Source organism: Daphnia pulex, chromosome 8 (assembly GCF_021134715.1).
Source record: "Daphnia pulex isolate KAP4 chromosome 8, ASM2113471v1".
Classification (NCBI taxonomy): Eukaryota; Metazoa; Arthropoda; class Branchiopoda; order Diplostraca; family Daphniidae; genus Daphnia; species Daphnia pulex.
This window is the reverse complement of record NC_060024.1, coordinates 5,981,156-6,002,916: the sequence shown is the minus strand read 5'-3', so window position 1 is coordinate 6,002,916 and position 21,761 is coordinate 5,981,156. Positions and strand designations below refer to the sequence as shown.

At 41.4% G+C, this 21,761-nt stretch overlaps 1 non-coding gene and 1 pseudogene across 1 annotated transcript; both read left to right on the top strand.

Annotated features, from left to right (window-relative positions):
* The first annotated feature begins 9,921 nt into the window (after positions 1-9,921).
* On the top strand, positions 9,922-9,995 carry Trnai-aau. The gene has a single exon. It is a non-coding gene; the product is annotated as a tRNA-Ile (tRNA).
* A 471-nt stretch (positions 9,996-10,466) lies between these two features.
* On the top strand, positions 10,467-13,318 carry LOC124199758 (annotated as a pseudogene).
* Positions 13,319-21,761: the final 8,443 nt, after the last annotated feature.

The following is a 21,761-nucleotide window of genomic DNA, read 5'->3' as shown; positions in this document are numbered from 1 at the left end:
GAGGGTAGGTTTAAAATAGATCCCTAAGTTTGGGAACACTCTATAGTGCTTCATGCAAAGTAGGGTACTTTGAAGGAGAATAACTAGAGAACGGGTTGAGGTAGGAAGACGCGGAAAACTCTAAAATGAAGAACTTCACAAGCTGAACAACAGTCTTCATTTTCAGATTTTTCACGTCATATTGAACTTCGCATTTGGGAATTGAAAACTAAATTAATTTTTTGGCCCGTTCTTCCCCCCTCTTTCCACCCACGCTGGGTTGTCGCCCCCTCGTAAGCGCACGATTTCTCTGTTAAACAGAGAAAAAGGCGCGCGGGTTGGAAATTAATGGGGGGGGGGGGAGAAAGAGACTAAAAAGGGACGAAACAAAAAAGTGGTTTTCAATTCCCAAATGTGAAGTTCAATATGACGCTTTTTGATTGACGAATTTTTGATTGATTGAGTGATTGAGAAAAGAATGGAATCGATGTAAAACAGCCGGGCTTGGTTGGCTATCGATAGTTGGAGTTCGAAAAAAAATTAATGTGGCCAGAAGAATAGTAGATCTCCCTTGCTTTTTTCAAAACCGGCCGCTAGATGGCGTGGCGAAATGACGTCTGTCAATGGCGAAAATCTTCAGAAAATGACGAAAAATTTTCAAGATTTTCAATTGCCAATATCTCTGCTAATAAGGGTTAAAAAAAAGGTCTGGTTTGCCCGAAAACTGATGTCAAAAATCCGAAAAAACGCTACAATTTCTGGGGGGTCCCTTAGTTTTTATTAAAAAACTTAAAAACTATGCTAGCTAGAACATTGTGGATTTCACCATTGAGTTTTCCGTAAAATTCCGCACAAAATCGTTTATACGGGGACTGGCTGCGATGCCTTGGTCACGGTTTGCCAAAAATTGTAAACCCCCCAAACCCCCAATTTTGGCCTGTTTGAGTGGTGGACTCAGTGTTAAATATGTCTAAGTTTAGTAATTTTCCTTACTCAAAAATCGGAAGCAAACGCCTCCGTTTAGATTGTTCAAATACACCCAGCTTCTTTAAAGTACCAACGTGATCACCTTACTCAATTTTCTCAGCACATCTCTAGAAATCCCCGTCACAATTTTGGTGGAGACGGAGGTCGCGATTGTTTTTATATTTGTCTTCTTTTTCCCTTTTTGGGAACTTCACATTCTCATTCCTCTTCTTTTGTCCAGTCTTTTAGTTTTTATTTTTCATTTCGTTTTCTTGATTATCCCTCTTGATCTTTACTATAAAAGCATATTTTTTATTATTTTTTTTTGCCCCGTTTCACCTATTTATTTTGGGCCCCGATCGTATTTTTACTCCACCCGTATTCTATTATGAACCCCGTTCGTATTTTTTTTACTCTTACCGTCTTCAGTTTTTGCTCGTTTTTCTCGTCTCTTGTTGAGCCCGGGTCTTCTTCTCTTTTCTCAACCCGAATCCCAGTTTACACCGATTAAATAGTTTTTCGTTAGGTTCCATTCAAAATTTGTTAAATCTATATCCTTCTTTACTCAACCGGTATTTCTTTTTGCCCCATCATTATCATCTTTTGTAGTACCCCGCTCTTATTTTTTACAAAACACGTATTCCGTTTTTCACCCGCCTACATTGTCCTTCGTCTTCCATTTGGCCCAACTTCTCTTCTGTATTTTTCCGATTAGTCTTAGCCACCCTTTTTGTTATTTTTTTTCCCTCCTTCTACCTTTCTTTGGTGTTACCTTATTTCCCCATCAGTAAAGACTGCATAGTTCTCTCGTGCAAACGTTCCGTGAACTTGGTGAAATAGTGTCCCCGACATTTATAATTTTATGAGGTGTGTTATACATGTTATATGTATGTAATACATCAACGAAAACGCTCATCACGATATCCTACGTGTGGACGCGCTCCCAGTAGACGACTACAGTCCGGAACTTTTTCTTTCGTCTCAGCCTCCCCAAATTCAAGACGAGGCAACAGTGACTGAGCATACCGTCGCACTTCCTGAACCTCGACCGTCGTTCCCTCTGAGTGCTGCTTTCGACGACGAAGTTTCACCATCGATACAACAGGATAGCGACAAGGAGTCTTCAGTTACTTCATCGGCAGACTCCGAGAACGAGTCCTCTATTGTTAGAGTGCCAGTACCGCTTCCTATACGTATACTTCCATTAACACCCATGGCGGTAAGCGTGCAAAAATTCATTGCGCCACCCATTTTTCAGCATCGCCTGAAGAAGACGCGGTTGATTGGCTAGAGCGGTTTGAATTAGCGGCGACTTCCAATCGTTGGTCAGATTGTAATCACGCACGAAATTTCGTGATGTATCTGGAAGGAACCGCCCGTCAATGGTTTCTTGTACATACTCATCCGAACCATTGGGAAGATTTACCAGTTCGACCAAACCCAGCTGACCCCACGTTACCCAACTTGCCGGCGGCCATCGGTTTAAAGTCCCAATTTTCGACGGCTTTTCGACAAACAAATTTTTCATTAGTACAGGAGAGCAAGCTCAGGCAGAGGGAACAGGGAAACGAGGAGGATGTGGTGGCGTACTTTTATGACATAATAAACTTGTGTCGCATTGTCAATCCAACCATGTCGCAGGAGCAACAGCTCCAATACTTGTACCGGGGGTTTGAAACCAACTTTTTTACAGAAAATCTATCCCGATCTATCCCTTTCAGCCGGCATCGACGACGGATTTTTTGGAGTTAACCAAATTACACGCTGAGGCCAGTAGTTTGGTTAATCGGAAAGTTTTAATGCAATCTTTATTGGCCGTAGCTCCGGACGTGTCTCATCCGTCGGCGATGTCTTCGACTAATCTGGTCAATGAATTGGCGGGATTAATAACCGGTCTCCAACAAACCATCCAGTCCAGTCCGACGGCAACCGAGCTGTGCTCGTAACCCAAGTCGCCGCCTCCACCCTTGTCCTGAAGAAATTCTTACAGCAGACAGTCAGCCTCGTTCAAAAGTCACAACACATAGCAGTAGGCCCGTAGGATATATAAATTCGGAATCATCTTCTGAGGACGAGGAATGGGCTCAGGCCCCCACACAATCACTTCCGCTGATAAATCCTATTCCTGCTGTCATGGCAGCTCAGCATAAGTTTATCCCGCCCCCTTGTTTTAGCGCGAAAGTTGGAGAAAACGCCGTAGATTGGTTGGAGCGTTATTCATTGACTGGTCGCTACAATCATTGGGGCAATCAGGAAATGAGAGCACATTTTGTGATGTACTTGGAGGGGATGGCCAGAAAATGGTATTTATTCTCCAATCTACCTAGAGATTGGGAAGATCAAGCTGCGGTTCCGGCAACGGCAAATGCTATATATCATTCATCAGTTCATTCTTCTACGCAGGAGACGCCTTTCTTTTTATTATACGGTCGCGATCCCTATATTCCCATCCATAATTTATTAGACGCTATCCCTCAATCTAACAGGTCTGCTTCAGATTTTGTTAGTCTTCGAATGGAGTCTCTTAGGATTGTTTTTCAACGTACGAAAGAAGAGAATGAAAAAGCCAGAGAGCAGCAGCGGGCGGTCGTTGCAGCAGCAAAACGTCGTGAAAGATAGTAGGGGACGCGGCGGATGTCATATAAAAATAGGATAGAATTTGAGACGAGAAATAAAAATAAAAGACGAAAAAATGCGCATTGAAAAAGAAAAGAAACTGGGACCATAATGATTTCAGGTTGGACACAAATCATCATTGGGTCATAAATTGTTCCAGAGAATTATTGTTGGTTTGTCGTTCTTGCGGGGAAAAAGAATCAAATGGATAGCTGATTACTTCAGGGTTCATATGGAATATCTGTACTATACCATATGCTACGTAACCCCACATAAAAGTCATGAACATACCCCAAATGCATAACAATACTAACATACAACGATTAGAAAGAAGGTCGAATTCGCTGCTCTGGGAGTAAATAGAAGGGATGCTTGGGGCCGGCCGGAACGAATGAAGGACGACGTCCGGAAGTTCACCCGGTTCTGTTTTGACACAGGATAAGTGTGGCACCAGCAGGAACGGGGCCTGGTCAGACGCCAGCTTAGCTGTGGTTCTTCCGGAAGACCTGCTGCTTTCCTGACTTCCTGGGTCGTCGTCGTTTGCGTCTCGTCCGTCGCCCAAGTTTTTTGAATCCCAGTACAGAGAAGCGTCGCTCGTACTCTCAGTGTCACTTGTGTCTTCCTCTTCGATGCTGTCATACTGCGGCACACACGAATCAAAAGAACTTGTACCACTACTGGATAAGTTCTTGTGATACTTTGGAGGCGACACTGAAAAACGTTCTTGTGACCACATAAAATGTGGTGAATTCCACACTTTTTCTCTCATTTCTTGTAGTGAAAACAAAACTCTAGGGGGAATTGGCGTGTCCATTTGTTGGTCACATTCCCGCATCTGACACATTCCTTCTTCATAAATGCCATAAAACGAATGTGCCGCTCGTGGACGACGATCGACCCTTGTGCGTTGTGGCTTTGAAGTAGACATTTGCAGTACGAAAATGAAATCAAGACACAGAATTAGAACTGTCCGTTTACAGTGTCCTGCTGGACGTTAGTAAAAAGATTGGACCGTCCGCTAAAAACGGGCGTCCTATTAACCTTTTTGACTAACACGAATCACTTAGGAAGAGATGGTGGCGTGTGGACCTCCCAAATTGATTCTATAGTCTAGATCTGATGCTCATCCCCCTATGTCTAAATTTTTGCCTGGGTGTTCTTGTGACACGAGTGACACTGATAGCACGAGCGACGAGTCTCTGTACTGGGATTCAAAAAACTTGGGAGACGGACGAGACGTAAACGACGACGACCCAAGAAGTCGAGGAAGCAGCAGGTCTTCAGGAAGAATCACAGCTAAGCTGCCGTCTGATCAGGCCGCGTTCCTGTTGGTACCTCATTTAAAATGTGTCAAAACGGAGCCGTGTGAACTTCCGGACGTCGTTCTCCACTCGTTCCGGCCGGCCTCAAACGTCCCATCTAGCTACTCCCAGCACAGCGAATTCAACCTTCTTTCAAATCGTTGTATGTTGGTTTTGCTATATGCATTTGGGGCATGTTCATGACTTTTATGTGGGGGTACGTAGCGTATGGTTTAGTACAAATATTTCAAATGAAACCTGAAGTAATAGGCTTTCCAATTGATTCTTTTTCCCCGCAAGACCAACAATCCAACAACAATTCTCTGGACCAATTTTTGCCTCAATAATGATTTGGGTAAAACTTAAAATCATTATGGTCCCCGTTTCTTTTCTTTTTCAACGCACATTTTTTTCGTCTTTTATTTGTATTTCTCGTCTTAAATTCTATTCTATTTTCATATGGCGTTCCTTACTATCTTTCACGTCGTTTTATTAATCGCCTCCTTACCTTATTTTTTGTCTTTTATATTTTTTGTCTCTTATATTATTTTCTCGTCTTTTTATTTTTTCTCGTCTTTTATTTTTTCTTTTATGGCAAATGGTGTCCTGTTTTCCTTCTAATTTTGCATAACTATATTCTTCAACTATTTTATAATCTTTCGTCACGAAATCTCTAAAAACTTTTAGTTAGCCTCATAGTCCAGATTTGCATTTTCTTCATTATTTTTCCTCGAAATTGATACCTGTTTTTATCACGTTTTAATGTAATACGTTTTGTCAACAAGTATCTCATTATTTCCGTGCCCAGCACCTGTCGTATCGTTTATGTTTCTTTTCCATTACTTTTTTTTTCTCTTCTAGCGTTTTTCTTTAAAATTCCTGTCACGCTATTTGTTTTCCCTCTCCTTTTTTTCGCTTTTTCGTAGTTCTATTTAAGTAAAATAAACATAAAAAGGTTATTTCCATGACGTGTTGTTTTCTCTTCCGAATTAGTTGTCAAAACTTTTATTTGGCTGGATACAGAAAATAAAATGCGGCGGGAATGACTCAATAATAACATAAAATACAAGAGTAAATAAATAAATTAAAAAAAAACTAAATCCGGACGGACAGTAAACTAAATTAAGAACAAATCAAAACTAACAAGCAAATCAATTCAATAAAACCCAATTTTGTTAAACAGTCGTTTTCCGTTAGGCATAGGCCTACAGTTCCATAATTTTCTATACTTGCATAATCAAAACAAAAGATCTATGGTAAAATTCTTCTTAAACTCTACGACCAATCAATATAACAAGGCAGATCCTTTCTGTAGTTTCCGATTCCGTTCAAGTATTACAACTCCCTTTTAATTGTGTGTGTTAATTGTGTTGTGCAACTCGTCAACTACAACTGAGTAAAGGTACTGTCTCTCGTTCAATATTCTTCCTCTCCTATTTGGTTACATATTTTCTATCAATTGTACTTTCTGGACTGATATTAATAAACATTTGCATTGTTGAGTCACGCCTCATATTTTATACATTCGTTCTCGTAAGAGACAAGATGCACGCGCCGTGTAGTCTCTTACATTTCCTATCAATTGCATTCTTCTGGACTAAGCTAATAAACATTTACATTGTGAGTCACGCCTCCTATATTCAAACATTCGTTCATGTAAGAGACAAGATGCACTCGCCGTGTAGTCTCTTACACTTAACTTCCACATATTTCAAAAATAGTCCGTCACGACCATGATGTATTTATTACCCTGGCTGGACGTGGACGGTAACTTGAATGGGCCAAAAATATATTGCTACTACATCGAAAGGTGCATTAGCCAACTCCATTGAAAACTGAATTAATTTTTTTGCCCATTCTTTCCCCCTCTTTCCACCCACGCCGGGTTGTCGCCCCCTCATAAGCGCGCGATTTCTCTGTTAAACAGAGAAAAAGGCGCGCGGGGTGGAAATGGGGGGAAAGAAAGGGACTAGAAAGTGCCGAAACAAAAAAGCGGTTTTCAATTCCATAATGCGAAGTTCAATATGACGCGAAAAATCTGAAAATGAAGACTTCTGCTGAGCTTGCAAAGCTCTTCATTTCAGAGTTTTCCGCGTCTTCCTACCTTAACCCGTTCTCTAGTTATTTCCCTTCAAAGTACCCTAATTTGCATGGAGCACTATAGAGTGTTCCCAAGCTTAGGGATCCATTTTAAACCTACCCTCCCCTTGATAGGAAAAATCTGAAAAAAATCAGCTTAATGCTATCCATAATGGCTACGACCAAAAAAAATTTCATCACGATCCGACAAAAATTGGATTTTTTGGATTGCCGACAAAAAAAGCCAAACTCCATAAGATTCTCTCGCGCGTTCCCAAACTTCGGGTAGCTACTGCACATGAAACGGTTTGTGACCTTTACATGGTGGTAAATAATTTCTAAACGTTGCTTTTTACTTTCTTTCTTTGAGAAACTGAACTTGATTGAAAATATTTGAATTTGCTTTACCGTACAATTTAAATTGTGAAAACTATACGAAGAAGCAAGATCTGATTTTCAATGGAGTTTATTTCACACTTTCAATACAAGTAACTTTATTTCAAGCGGATGCAATATAAAACTTTTTCGGCAGCACCAATTACGCGAAATGAAAAAAAATGAACTAGGATAGGCTTACTTCTGCTGTCGACAGAAGCTGAACACGAAATGTACATACACTCAAGCAGTCCACGGCTTGAAAGTCAGTGGAAGAAAAAAGAAGGCGTGTCAGCGCAGCTTCAAGGGAAAAAATGTAGGATTCTCCAAATACTATTGGGTATAGCCTATTAGAACATAAATATACCGGATAGATGCTAACTGCTGCGCATCGTGGGCGCGGGGAAAGGTTCTTTAATTTTTATATCTAGCTATTGTTGTGGAAAACATATTTTCAAGTTCCACTGCTGTAAAAAGTTGGTTTATAACTATTATACTTAAATCCCAAAGTTGAAAATATATTAGGGGAGAGTCTAGACGATAGCCAGATTGTCAACTGTGATAGCGCGAGAGGGTTTAGGCCTATGGACTTGAAAAGATATATGCGGTAAAATGGAATTTCCCTGCCTCTTCCCGTCCCTCACTTCAACCTTTACCTGTATCTCTTTTAAAGCAGTATTGAGCCTCATTTCATTTTAGCTATTGACTTCAGACATTCTTCGCCGGCTTGCGTGTATACGTCTAGTCATAAGTGAAATATACGAACTAGATTCAAACATTCAGCTGTTTGTTTCCAAATCTGGTTTACAGCATCGGGCATATTGGCATATTAAGGAAAGAATAAAACAAAATAGATTTTGCTTTACAAGACGAAAAATGAAATACATACGGTACTAATAAAATGCAGCATCAGTAGTGGTAGTAGGGGCATTTGGACAAAAATATAAATATAAAAACTAATTGGTTTATTTATCTTTCTATTATATTAGTGCAGCACATACGTCTAATTGCCCTAATACCGAATGTGATGTATTTTCAAATCCAATTTAGCTATTTGAGTCTAATTTATACACTATCCACTCAAGCATCACTGCATCAGCATTTAATTTAAATGAAAATCGACGAGACGTTTCAATAACTGTGGCCTTTTTACGCCAATAGGCTACATACTTTTATCTTTGAAACAGCAGCCATGTTATAAAATTGCAAACACATTCTACAAAGTCTTATCATTTCATAAGAACTATGTAAAATGATATAAATATATTTGCGTGTGTAGCCTATTTTCCCAGCACACGAAAGCAAAAATGTTGCCTATCGTTTGCCTCACATGTTATTTTTAAAAAGTTCATGCCATTGTCTATTTTCTCGTCTCAACGATGTCCGTTAACGTTACGTCCGTTACGCAAACAAGCGCGTGAGTGACGCGAATGATGATTTTTCTTTTTTGTTTGACGCTTTGCCCCTCAGCAGCTAGGAAAAAAGCTTCTCAACATTCTAAGGGGGACGGAAACCCTATGAACTGTACAATATACCAACCTATGCCTATTGAAGAGTTATAGGCCTATATAAAAGGCTAAAAGCAAATTGAAGAAACTATCTATAGAATTTTGTCAGACTATGTAGTGATGTTGAAAGCGAGAGTATAAGAAAATGCCGACGGCAACAGATAAAAAGGTTCTCACCGTGCAAACAAGCAAATAAATTCGCATTTTTTCAAAGTTGGATTCTGTAAAAATTGACGCCTGGTGACTCCTGGTAAGGGAGATAGGCTATATAATTTTCTATTTTTTTTTTTTTTTTTTTTTCCGGGAAATGTGGCCGAGTAAATGAACATATTCTATGCATCATATTATAGGCCTACTATACATTGTGTCGTTATTTTGCTTGTAGATGCTGCAGTAAATATGTCGACTAGTAAGCCAAATTAAACACCATCATTATTTGGCATCGATTGGCTGAAATTTACGGAAAGTTTCATAAATTCGTATACTGAATGTTTTTTACCCAACTTAATGTCAACATATTTTTTCCCCATGCAGGCTTCAAGTCTAAGACCACGTTATTAAGGCTATAGGCCTATAAATAAAACAAAATAAATTAGGTGATGCCATTTGTGACGTATTAGCCGGCAATATATTCGCACTTGTCCCGTTAAGTGTAACACAATTGTTTCATTCTATATTTTAAAACGCTTCATTTCAATTATGTGTGTTCGCCTATAGTTCTAAAGTTTTTATAGCATGCCAATTTACACGCACAAATTTCAAAGATCAAACACTGGATATAACGGATAAAAATATAGAGATTGCCTATATTTGGATTGCAAAATAGATAAGATTACTCAATTAACTTCGTCAAATAGAAATGTAATAGTTAATAGTTATAAAATCTCTTCACAGATCTCTTCACATCTTTCCGGCATCTTTCTTCTTAACACTCGGCTCAGTTTTTCAAAATATAAAAAACAACTGACGAATAAAATCTGACAATTTTTATTGCGCAGGTTTTCGCTTTTTCGCTAGGTTTCCTCTTTCAATATAGAAGCTTTCTTTGGCTTTACATCTCTACTCTATATTAAACATATTTTAAAAACAGTCAATATGGCTTGTTAGCTCAGTTGGTTAGAGCGCCGTGCTAATAACGCGGAGGTCATGAGTTCGATCCTCTTACGAGCCAATTCGTTTTCTTTCTTTTAAAATTATTAAAAATTTTTATGTTGTGTGCGAGTTCGAATGTGGAATAAGTAAAATTAAAATAAGTAATTTTTTTTAAATAGTTAATCAACATAATGAGTTATTTCATTCATCAGGATTGCCAATAGGCCTATATAGCCTAATCAACTAAAATACACAAATAAATATAAAAGGCTGTAGGCTATAAATGTGAAATCATCGAGTTTGTTTGTTAATAGCTACAAGTTTACAAAGTGATAAACACATTTATCCCGCATTTATCGGGACAGTGTTAACAGACTTAGAGTGCTGCTTATCTTATTTTTCATTAAAAGTTTTAAATACAGATATATTACAGCTTTGCTGCATAAGCATTATATTTGAATATTCATCACATTGTTTACCTATTGAGATAAGGCAATGACTGGGCACCAGACCAGTGACTTTGCAGTTGGTTTTGGGCTATTTGTGACGACTCTATAAAAAGAGAATCCATTTGCATTTTACTGTTCATTCAGTAGGTGCTGACAAGTCTTGCCATACATTACACACAGCAGCTCTTATTGTGGTTCTACCATTTTCAAATTCTTCCCCTTAAGATATTTGTGGTAAAATGGACTCCCAACAATTCCGCGCAGCTGCCCACCAAATGATTGACTACGTTATAGATTACTTGGATAACATTCGCAATAGGTAATCAAACGGTTTCATGCTATGTGTGAGCGTAATTGATGATTTATTTGTAGCCCGGCATAAAAATTTTTAAAAATAGGATAGAGTTATGTATAGCTATATAGGCCTACTATCAATTATTTTCAGCAAGAACAAAGTTTTTCATTTATTGAGCTCCCAGCACGTGATGATATAAGCATAGTGCTGATGGTTGTTATCGCACGCTGATTATATTATATCTAGGTCATATCAGTAATATCACACATATATATACAGTAGGCCTAATACTTAATATAGCCTAAATAATATATGAATATGACTGGTGCTGAAATCAGTGCGCGGCATGAAATTTTCTTTAAATTTGGTAATATATAAGGTCATCTAGTCCATTATTATGATTGTGTCACGGAACCTCTATAAGTCATAAACAGTTTTCAATAAATACAAGAATATTAATTTAAAATAGGCGAGTTTTACCGACAGTTCAGCCTGGATATTTGCGCGGACTCATTCCCGAGGAAGCTCCAGAACAAGGAGAAACATGGCAATCCATATTTCAAGATATCGAACGTGTGATTATGCCCGGTGTAAGTAAAAATCTCTTTAGTATAGTTTTGCGGCATATTACTGAATTTCTTTTTAAAAAAGATTGACAGTACAGCATAAACAAAGAATGCAAACAGATTCTTAACCAAATTTTCGATTATGCAACTATTAAATTCTACCTCTATTTGGTTATTTATTTATTTTTATAAAGGTCACACACTGGCACTCACCAAGTTTCCACGCTTATTACCCAGCGGGCAATTCATGGCCGGGAATTTTAGCCGACATACTGAGTGATGCTATAGGATGCGTTGGTTTTTCATGGGTATACCTACAACTATTTTTGCGTATTTTTGCGTCACAACCTTGTGATATTTATACACAAAACACATTCCGTATATGGCTAAGAATTTCTTTACATCCTTGAATTTCAAGGTCGCTAGTCCAGCTTGCACCGAACTTGAAGTAGTAATGATGGACTGGCTGGGCAAATTAATCGGTTTACCTCCCGTCTTTCTCGCTGGCTCCGGCGGTAAAGGTGGCGGTGTCATTCAGGTAGATCAAAAATTGTATGCTTCTAAAAATAGCTTAAAGTCTAGCCTATATTGTCTATGCCTTGGATATTTAAAAGGGAACGGCCAGCGAAGCAATGCTGGTAGGACTCTTTAGCTGCCCGATCAAAGACTCTAAAAAGGCTCAAGGCTGAAAACTCTCAAGATGACGAAAAAATGCTGGCTAGTCGATTAGTAGCGTACTCCTCGGGTTTGTCTCAAAATTTAGCTTAAATTCAACATCATTTTATTGCTTAAGTTCATAATTTCGATAAAAATATTCATATTTAGATCAATCACATTCAGCTGCTGAAAGAGCGGGACTCCTGGCAGGCGTTAACGTCCACGTCATTCCTACCGATGATGAATTTCATCTGCGTGCTGTCGCACTGAAATCTGCCATAGACGAGGACGTAGCAAATGGCAAAATTCCATTCTTTGTATGTTTCATCAGCATTATTCACTTTATTGACCAGACAAAAAATTTATATATTGGCATTCATGCACTCAGGTGATTGCCACACTCGGGACAACCCCTTCTTGCGCTTTCGACAATATTGAAGAGCTGGGCCCCGTGTGCAACGAAAAGCAGTTGTGGTTACACGTCGACGCAGCTTACGCAGGTGAAATCATTTCAGCTATTTAATTTTCTCGAATTTTCTCTCTCTGTAGCCCATAATAGACTTCTTTTGATAGGTTCGGCTTTCATCTGCGAAGAGTATCGTCACTATATGAAAGGGATTGAGCGAGCCGATTCATTTAATTTTAACCCACACAAATGGCTTCTTGTTAACTTTGACTGTTCTGCCATGTGGTAAGTTATTCAAAATGATATGTTTCCAGCTGCACATCTGATGCAAGAACAACAAGTTATTGAATTCTGTGTTATTTTGAAGGTTCAAGGATTCAGACGACATTGTGAGCGCTTTCAACGTTGACCCCCTTTTCTTAAAACATGACCACCAAAATAGCGTCCCAGATTTCCGGGTGTGTGATTGTTGAATTTCTCAAGTAAAAGAAATGCATTTCTTGACTGAATTGGTTTTTGACTATAGCACTGGCAAATCCCCCTTGGTCGGCGATTCCGTTCCTTGAAGCTTTGGTTCGTGATGCGTTCGTATGGGGCTAAGGGACTAAGAGACTACATTCGGAAGCAAGTTAAACTAGCCGAAGAATTTCATCAAATGTTGTCGTTAAACGACCGCTTCGAATTTCCTGTTCCTCCTGCTATGGGGCTCGTCTGCTTCCGACTCAAGGTGCAAAATATAGTTGATTTAATCCTTAATGTTGCTACAGTTTGAATTTGTTATTTCTGATTTTTTATTGATTTTGTCAGGGAGAAAATAGCTTAAGTGAATCGCTTTTGAAGCGCATCAACGATAACGGCCAAGTATACATGATTCCTGCTAAGCTGCACGATAAGTACATCATTCGCTTCGCTGTTTGCTCACGCTACACTGAACTTAGCGATATTCAAGCTTCTTGTGAAGAAATCTGTCGCCATGCCAACGATGTTGTGCCACAGTAGAGAAAATAAATAAATCTGACAGTCTGAAAATATTTCGCCCAATTTATGACATTAATAAATCGACCATTTTTCCAATTATAGGGGAGAAGGGGGGCTAGTGGTCAGGTGCTTTTTTCCTGAATTTTTTTGAATTTTTTGAGTACACTACTGGTAAAATGAATGAATAGATCAGATTCAGATTTTAATTCTCTATGAATTGATCGTATTTGTTTACAATGTTCATTTACACGAAATTGTGAAATTGAGAAAAACTGCAAAAAAAAAGTCTGTCAACTTTCCCCACCTACGGGGTAAGTCGGCCTCTGACGATTCTCCATTGCTCCAAAATTTCTAGTTCGAATTTTGAAAACTTGCAACTCAGCATCTGGTGAGAAATCTGTATGACAACATGCCCCTCAAAATTTCTGACAACTAACCCCACAGGGTGCTAACCGAACAAATAAATTGATTGCGAGCCCGAAGGTCGAAGCTAATAATCGCATACGCAGAAAAATAAAAACCATGTCACTTTGTCTGTCTGTATGTATGTATGTCCCACTCCATAGCTCGGGCAATTTACGACAGATTTCGGACTTTTTGGTCTTAAAAATTACACAAAAAATATGCGGTGCGATCAGAACAAAAAAATGTCATTTACTTTATTAGTTTTCCCGTAATTAATGAAAAACTGCTAAAATAATTGTTTTACGACTAGTGACATCTGGCGGTGGTGACTACAACTTTTCAACTTAGATCTAAATTCCACTTTCCATTATAGCCTTATAGGTTCCCTCGTTTTTGGCTACCTTTACTTTTTTTTTACTTTTTGGTCTTCAAAATTAGACAAAAAATAAGGGGTGCGACCAGAACAAAAAAAATTTCATTTACTTAATTTGTTTTCCCGTAATTAATGAAAAACTGCTAAAATAATTGTTTTACGACTAGTGACATCTGGCGGTTGCGACTACAACTTTGTCACTTAGGTATAAATTCCACTTTCCACTATAGCTTCCCTCGTTTTGGGTTTTTACAGAGTCCTGCCATGTCTATGCGTGAAAACCTCTGTCGTGCAAATTTACTGCCGGAGGCTATGCGTGAAAACCCTCTATCCTGTAAATACATTGCCGGAAACCATTTTGCTCTTGCAAAAAGGTTGGTCAACCGTGTCGTTGTAGTGGCTATTATTTTAGATTCGTGTGGCAAAGATAACTGGTTCAAGTCCTTCTCCCAACAACATCGTTTATCGTGAACATCGGCGTGAATGGGTTAGGGTATGTATAGTCTAGGTTCGGAACTGACGGAATATCGTGATGAAAAATTTTTCAATAAAAAACACGACACTGTCGCACAACAATCAATTTAATTTGATAATGGATGGATTAAAAATGCGAAAAATAGATTATTGGTTGCTGACATGGTAGCGCTGGCATGATAATGAAGAGGGTCATGGTTGAAGTCTCATTATAAAATTACTTTTTTTTAGAATAAAAATATTGTTTTGACCCATGCCCTTTGTTAACCATGACTCAGACAAATCAAAATTTCGCGATAGAATTTGTTTTAACAAAACTTCATAGAAAAAACATTGAATATATAGAAACATTCTGAAAAGTAGGAAGGCATTTAGCAAAAAGTTCGACTTAACAATAGGCCCCGAATTTTTTATTTAAGACAGTTTTCAACTGGCTTACGACTATCCCTTCGCGGCGAGCTGATAAGCTTGCTTTTCTATCTTAACTAAATAACTTTTTAATGTAGAAATGTCAGGTTTCTTTTAAAAATAAGACAAACATTAATTCTTTTTTGCCAATGGGTTTTCTGACACTCTTAGAGTTTTATACTACGAGAAAAATAAATGTGCTGAGAGGAAAAAAAAACTTTTCGCCGTTTTTGTTTTCTTTTTGCTATAACTTCTGTTGGGGAAGTCGTATACTTTTGAAATTTTGTATGAGCAATCTGAATGTTTCTTTCATATTTGGTGTAAAAGGCTTGATTTGTTTTGGTCTGAAAGGGGTCTAACTAGCAAAATGCCAACTTACCCCACCTGCCAACTAGCCCCCCTCTCCCCTAGTCTATAAGGGGTAGGTATGGTTTTGGGCCCAAAAATGTTTATTGGGTGTGCTGTGTTCCGAATTTTAACAAGTGATCTCCCACTCAACCGGACCAAAATACCCCCTTTTTCCGGAGGTAATTTTCGGATCGTAATCCGGAAAGGGAATCTAAAAATCCGGACTAGGTCTATTCTGCTCAGAATCGCAAAGCGATTCCAACGGAATAAAGTCCGGATTTTATCTTTTTTCGATCCCGAGATAATTGGGATTGAAAATCGTGAAATATCACGAAAACCCAAAGTCTCCCCCTTCGACTACATCACTTTTAGCCGTATATTCGGCTCTTAAAAAAAACTAATAAATTTAAAAAATGTAACCCTTTCATCCTTCTTTCAGAATCCAAAAGGATTTTTAATAATTCTTTAAGATGTCCACGATATCACGATTTTCGTGATACCCCCATTTCGACAAATTTTATGTGACTTCGCCACCACACCTTCGCTTTTTCCATTGTTTCCTATGTATCAAGTCCCATCTGTAGGCTATCGATATTGTCGCGTGGTCAATGACCACGCTATGTGAGACGACCGGTATGAAGTCCAACCGGACGTGTTGCATGACTGTGCCGGCCAAGCCGGGTATATAAGCGTGGAGCATCGGACTGATCGGGGCTGTTCCCTGGCTGACCGTTGCTGTCTTACAGTGATTGTACTAGAATGTAGCAGTAGTAATACACCCCTTAACTTGTACGTTACATGGTGAAGATGCAGGCCTCATTGGGTAAGTCCGTTTTTCTCCATCGTATTGTAACTTGTTCGCAGTGTGTGCCTTAAATTGCGGTGGTGTGGATCTGTTCCGGCCAAGCTATGATGAGAAAACGGCGCCTTGAGTGCGATCCCTGGTAACAAGGGTGAGGAGAACGGAGCGGGAGATAAGTAAGAATTTGGGAGTAGTATTTGTTGTTGTCAGCGCACGGTGAGCAGCGGGTTTCAGACCGTGGGCAAGACCCGGGATCGCGTACGAAACGCACGTTGAGCGAAAAAAAGCGTGAGCCTTTTTTCCACAAGAAACGGGGTCGTTGGTTTATACGCGCACGGTGAGTAGCGAGCTTTTGGACGCGTGCAAGACCTGGGGTTGCTTGAAAAACGCACGTTGAGTGGAAAAAGCGTGAGTCTTTTGTCCGCAAGAAACGGGGTCATTGTTGGCAGCGCACGGTGAGCAGCGGGCTTCAGACCACGAGCAAGATCCGGGGTCGCTTGAAAAACGCACGTTGAGCGGAAAAAGCGTGAGCCTTTTGTTCGCAAGAAACGGGGTAGTTTGGTTTATACGCGCACAGTGAGAAGCGGGAAGCGTCAAGCTTCTGGTCACGGGCAAGACCTGGGGTTGCTTGCGAGTGCACGTTGAGCGGCAAGAGGTGAAAACCTTTTCGGTTTCCGCAAGAAACGGGGTCGTTCACAGTGCACAGTGAGCAGCGAAAAGTGTCAAAGCTTTCAGACGCGGGCAAGATCTGGGGTCACTGAAAACGCACGGTGAGCAACGGGAAGTGTTTCACTTCTCGAAGGTTGCAACATGCCGGGGTCGTTTAGTGTTTTGTTCGTGTTCTTTTTTTTTGTGTTGGTTGTGTTGTGGAGAAGTGAGCTGTGTATGGTGTACGGAGACGAAGACAGTGACCGAAGGAGGAAGGCAGTTGGACCGGTGGAGAGAGAGCTTGACCAGCCCCTATGGAGCGGGAGACGGCGACGACCAGATAGAGTACTAAATGTAAGGAGCGATTGATCTAGTGATTTAAAAGGATTTTTAGGATGCGAAAGGACCAGGGTTCGATTCCTGGAAGGATCAAGTCTTTTCAACTTAGAAAAACGAGCGCCCATTACATGTTCGTTTTCGGACGTCCAAAACGTTCCAGCGAAAAGGACATTTGGGACTTCCAAATACAACAAAAGTAACATTCACCTAGGACGGCCAGCTTTCAATCTGTGGTCAAGTTTGAAACGTCCTATGGACATACCTGTGCTAGAAGGGAATCCAGTCAAACAAAACACGTCAAGAAATCGACACCTCAGCAATACATAAGCAAGCCATCAACAGAATCTGAGCTCGAACAAGACCAACACTTCGCTAAAACATGCAGATGCGAAAGGAAATCCGACTCATCCGTTTAAGAAGGAAGCGTAAACCTAGACACAGATTCATGCGTGGCATGAATCAATGCGAAGGAGCTAGTGAGAATCTCCATTTTTCTAGCCAAGAACTAGAGCATGATTGAAATTTCAGCTCTTCCCGACAGAGAAGCTCAAATAGACGCCATCTCAACTATTCTTTTCCAAGATTCTTTCCTAGACATGCAATTGACCCCAGCAATACAGTCACGGCCCTAATTGTGCGGCCAACCAGCCCGTTGCGTTCCGCCTTTCGTCCGTTCGTCCCTGCCGAGGTGCCCCAGCCTACGCCCGCGGCGCCGTCAGAGAGGGGACGAAGCGTAGGCAGTATGCCGGAGCTTGCCCCTATCTGGCCGCCGACTTTGGTGGCTGCGAGTTCTTCGGATGATGGCTTCCCGCCGCCACTGCTGTCGTCGGAGGGTTCCTCGAGGCCTCCCGCGCCTTACGACTTTGAGACACAGTATTCGCTCGAGGCGAATTACTTGGCCACTCTGCTGACCAGTAAGTACCCTAATCTCGTTATATCGCCATTTTCTGTATTTTTCGAGATTAGGGTGAAGGGGGGGGGGTGAAGAACATCATCAACAAGAGAACACCGATCAAGAAAGCAGAACTCTTCCGAGTTATTTAAAGCAACTTAGGCGCATATTGTTGCGCCTACGGGAAGCAGCAAGAGCTGCTCGCCGCAATCTGGATCAAATCCGGCGACTCGCGTATGATGGCGATATAGTCGAAAACGGAATCCAACAGCTGTTTGGAGAACAGGAGATGGACACCGAGGACGACGAATGAGCCATAAAGAAGACCAAATATTGTACATGTAATGAGAAGACAAATCATTGCATTTTCCTCTTTGTTCCCCCGTAGTAACCAATAAGAACGGACATATTATTTACGAGTCCTATAGTATAATAAGTACTTTATAATTCATTTTTCTCAGGAACCGGGCAGCGACGCCCACAAACAACGCTGGTGATGGTGGCACTAATCAAGTTCCAGTATCCTCCCGTGCTCGCGGGGGGAAGGACGAGGACGTGGTGCAGTGGATGCACCCATATGAAAGGATTGGAAGATACAACCGCTGGTGAGAGGATGCCTTACGAGACCACGTGGAGATGTCACTCTCTGGCGTCACGCTTAAATGGTTCACCTGCAAAGATGCGGAGGGACAACTGGCCAACGAATGGAAGGGCCAAGCAGGTTCCCTGGTCATTCCAGGGGTAAATATTGTGAGAACTGAAAAGTTACTCACTTCAACACGGTGATAGACGGGGTAAAGAATTTATTGTAGAAACATACATGGCTTTACGGTCCTACATGCGAAGCGCGAGACTTCTCTAGCATGAGGCGGGCAAATACAAAAACATAACTACAATGGAAAAAGAAGAAACAATAACCCGACAGAATGTGACATCCTGCGACGGGTGAGCCAGAAAGACTGAGCTCTAGAAGGAGTGAGCCAACACTAGACCGACTGAACAGCCTAGCATTGACTGAAGAAGAACTGCGTTGGGTGGGGTTTTATACAAGTCAGAACAGGGTCAAACGCGGTCATTGACAGTAGAGTCAAGGTTAGCGTGGGTCATAAAACAGAAGGGGGGAATGACTTGTATCGAGGTCAGCGAGAGAGCAATAAACAAACGAGGGGAATGAACTATTTTGCCGATAAGCAGAACGCTGACAGCCAATCCTTACATACCTTGGGGCCATGGGAGATTGCGTCCCGCAATCTAACAAAACAAAACACAAATACTGACACTGGAAAAGAAAGAGTTTTTTTTTTTTTTTTTTTTTTATAACTGACGGGAAACATCGATCAACTGAGTGTAGAATGAGGTGCCGGGAGGGAATTTGGCGCCGTCCCCCCGCTCTCCATTAGGCATGCTGCAAATGGAGGTAAAACGAGATTTTTCTGGATCACCACTACTGGGTCCCTACGGTTGTTGGATTGATCAGATCCCCTAACGCGGTAGGCACGCTTTTCGTGGCCGTCGATCGCAAAATTATATTGATAAAGAGCGTCTAAACCTAGAACGCATTCTTCCATAATTCCATGGACTACGACGAATTCCTGTTTCTCTGATTAATACTTCAACTGTATTACTCATACAGTCTACTCTAAATGAATTGTCAGTTCTGAATGGATCTTCGGTTGTTCTGTCAGGGATGGGTCGTGATGCTTGAAGCGAAATAGTCGTATGTGGCCGTCCTTTGTGGTAGGTGGGCGGTTGGCCAAGGTTCTGGCGTCGGAAGGTAGCGGCGTCGTAGCAGTCTCCTCGGGGGTGAATTGGGATCCCATCGCTGCCACCACATGTGAGAACTGAAAAGTTACTCACTTCAACACGGTGATAGACGGGGTAAAGAATTTATTGTAGAAACATACATGGCTTTACGGTCCTACATGCGAAGCGCGAGACTTCTCTAGCATGAGGCGGGCAAATACAAAAACATAACTACAATGGAAAAAGAAGAAACAATAACCCGACAGAATGTGACATCCTGCGACGGGTGAGCCAGAAAGACTGAGCTCTAGAAGGAGTGAGCCAACACTAGACCGACTGAACAGCCTAGCATTGACTGAAGAAGAACTGCGTTGGGTGGGGTTTTATACAAGTCAGAACAGGGTCAAACGCGGTCATTGACAGTAGAGTCAAGGTTAGCGTGGGTCATAAAACAGAAGGGGGGAATGACTTGTATCGAGGTCAGCGAGAGAGCAATAAACAAACGAGGGGAATGAACTATTTTGCCGATAAGCAGAACGCTGACAGCCAATCCTTACAATATCCAGATCCTGACGCAGTTTCGCCCAGCCAATCAGGACGAGTAAAACGAAGAGAAACTTATGGCTCGAAAGCAGGGAGCCTAGGAACCGACAACGGAGTACTTCTACGACGTTCTAGACCTCTGCCGAAGAGTCAACCCACGGATGGCAGAGACCGACAAGTTGATGTGCCTATGGAGGGAATTGAAGCCGATTGTTATGGAGAAGCTCTGGAGCCAGCCTACGACGTGCAATGGGTTCCTGTAGGAATTGAAAAAACTCGAGGAGCTTACGTCGCGAAGTGAGGAGTGGGCCCTAGTGTAAGGATCGGCTGAACTACGTTTATGTACCCCTAATGATCACCAGACCTAGCCACTGGAGGGCGCGGGAAACCAGCCAAGAAGCGGCGCATCTACAGTGATCCGACACATGCGCGCGCAGTTCAAAGGCGGGCGTATTGCGCCCAGTAACTCGGTCCATCGCCGCTTACGCAGCGATGTCGTGACCAGCGCGACCCCAATTCCCGACGCGTTGATTTCCGCGTTTGGTGGTATAAAAGCCCGTGTATTCCCCATGTTTAACCAGTCTCCGCTGCGTTACTCCTCTGGTAATATCCCTTTTGACTATATCTTGTGGTCTGTTATGAAGTGTATGCTTGTACTGTGTACCTAGTGTTTGAGTGTTATACATAAGCGTCATCCTCTGATGATCACTTGTGTGTTCATTTTGATAAGTGAAGTAAGGTCTCGAACGACCCTTACAATTGGTGAACGTGCCAGGGAGGAAGACCTCCAGCCACCCGGGGAAGAGGTGGAAGTGGAAGTGGAAGAAGAGGTGATCGCAGAAGACATTATCCGCGACTGGTTATGCAAACCAGGGATTCGAGAGTCCTTGGTCATTACAGATTCGCCAGCATCACCGGACGCCGAGAACGTCGAGGAACCAGACCACCCTTGCCATTTAAAATGAAGAGGAGATCGGGTTATACAACTCAACTGGAATTTGAAAGAATGCGAGAGGAGGCAGGTTGGAGCGTGTCCAACCCTCACACATCACCAATGGTCACCGTAAGCCGCTCGGCAAGGCCCGAAAACCGCAAGGGACGGAAGGAGAAACTCCAGCCCCTGCACCGACGCCAGACAGAAGACTCTTTTCCCCGACAACTGAAACAGATACGCAGGGTCCTTCTACATCTGCGGGAAACGGCCGCAGAAGCACGGAGAAATATGAACCAGATCCGACGGCTGATTTTCGATGCAGGTAATCGAAAATAGTATGCAGCATCTGGTGCAGGAGCAAATATTGGACACCGAAGATGAAGACTAAAAGTTTGTTTTTCATCATTATTGTCATTTTGTAGTCCAGGACGTATTAACATCAAATGTCCTGTAGCGAAAATGCATTTTTTTTCCACATTTATATTATGTTTATCTCTGCAATTATGTTTTTTGGATAGACACACGACGTATTAACCCAGTTCATTAGCGTTTTCATAATAATTCATTTCAACTTCTCACATATAA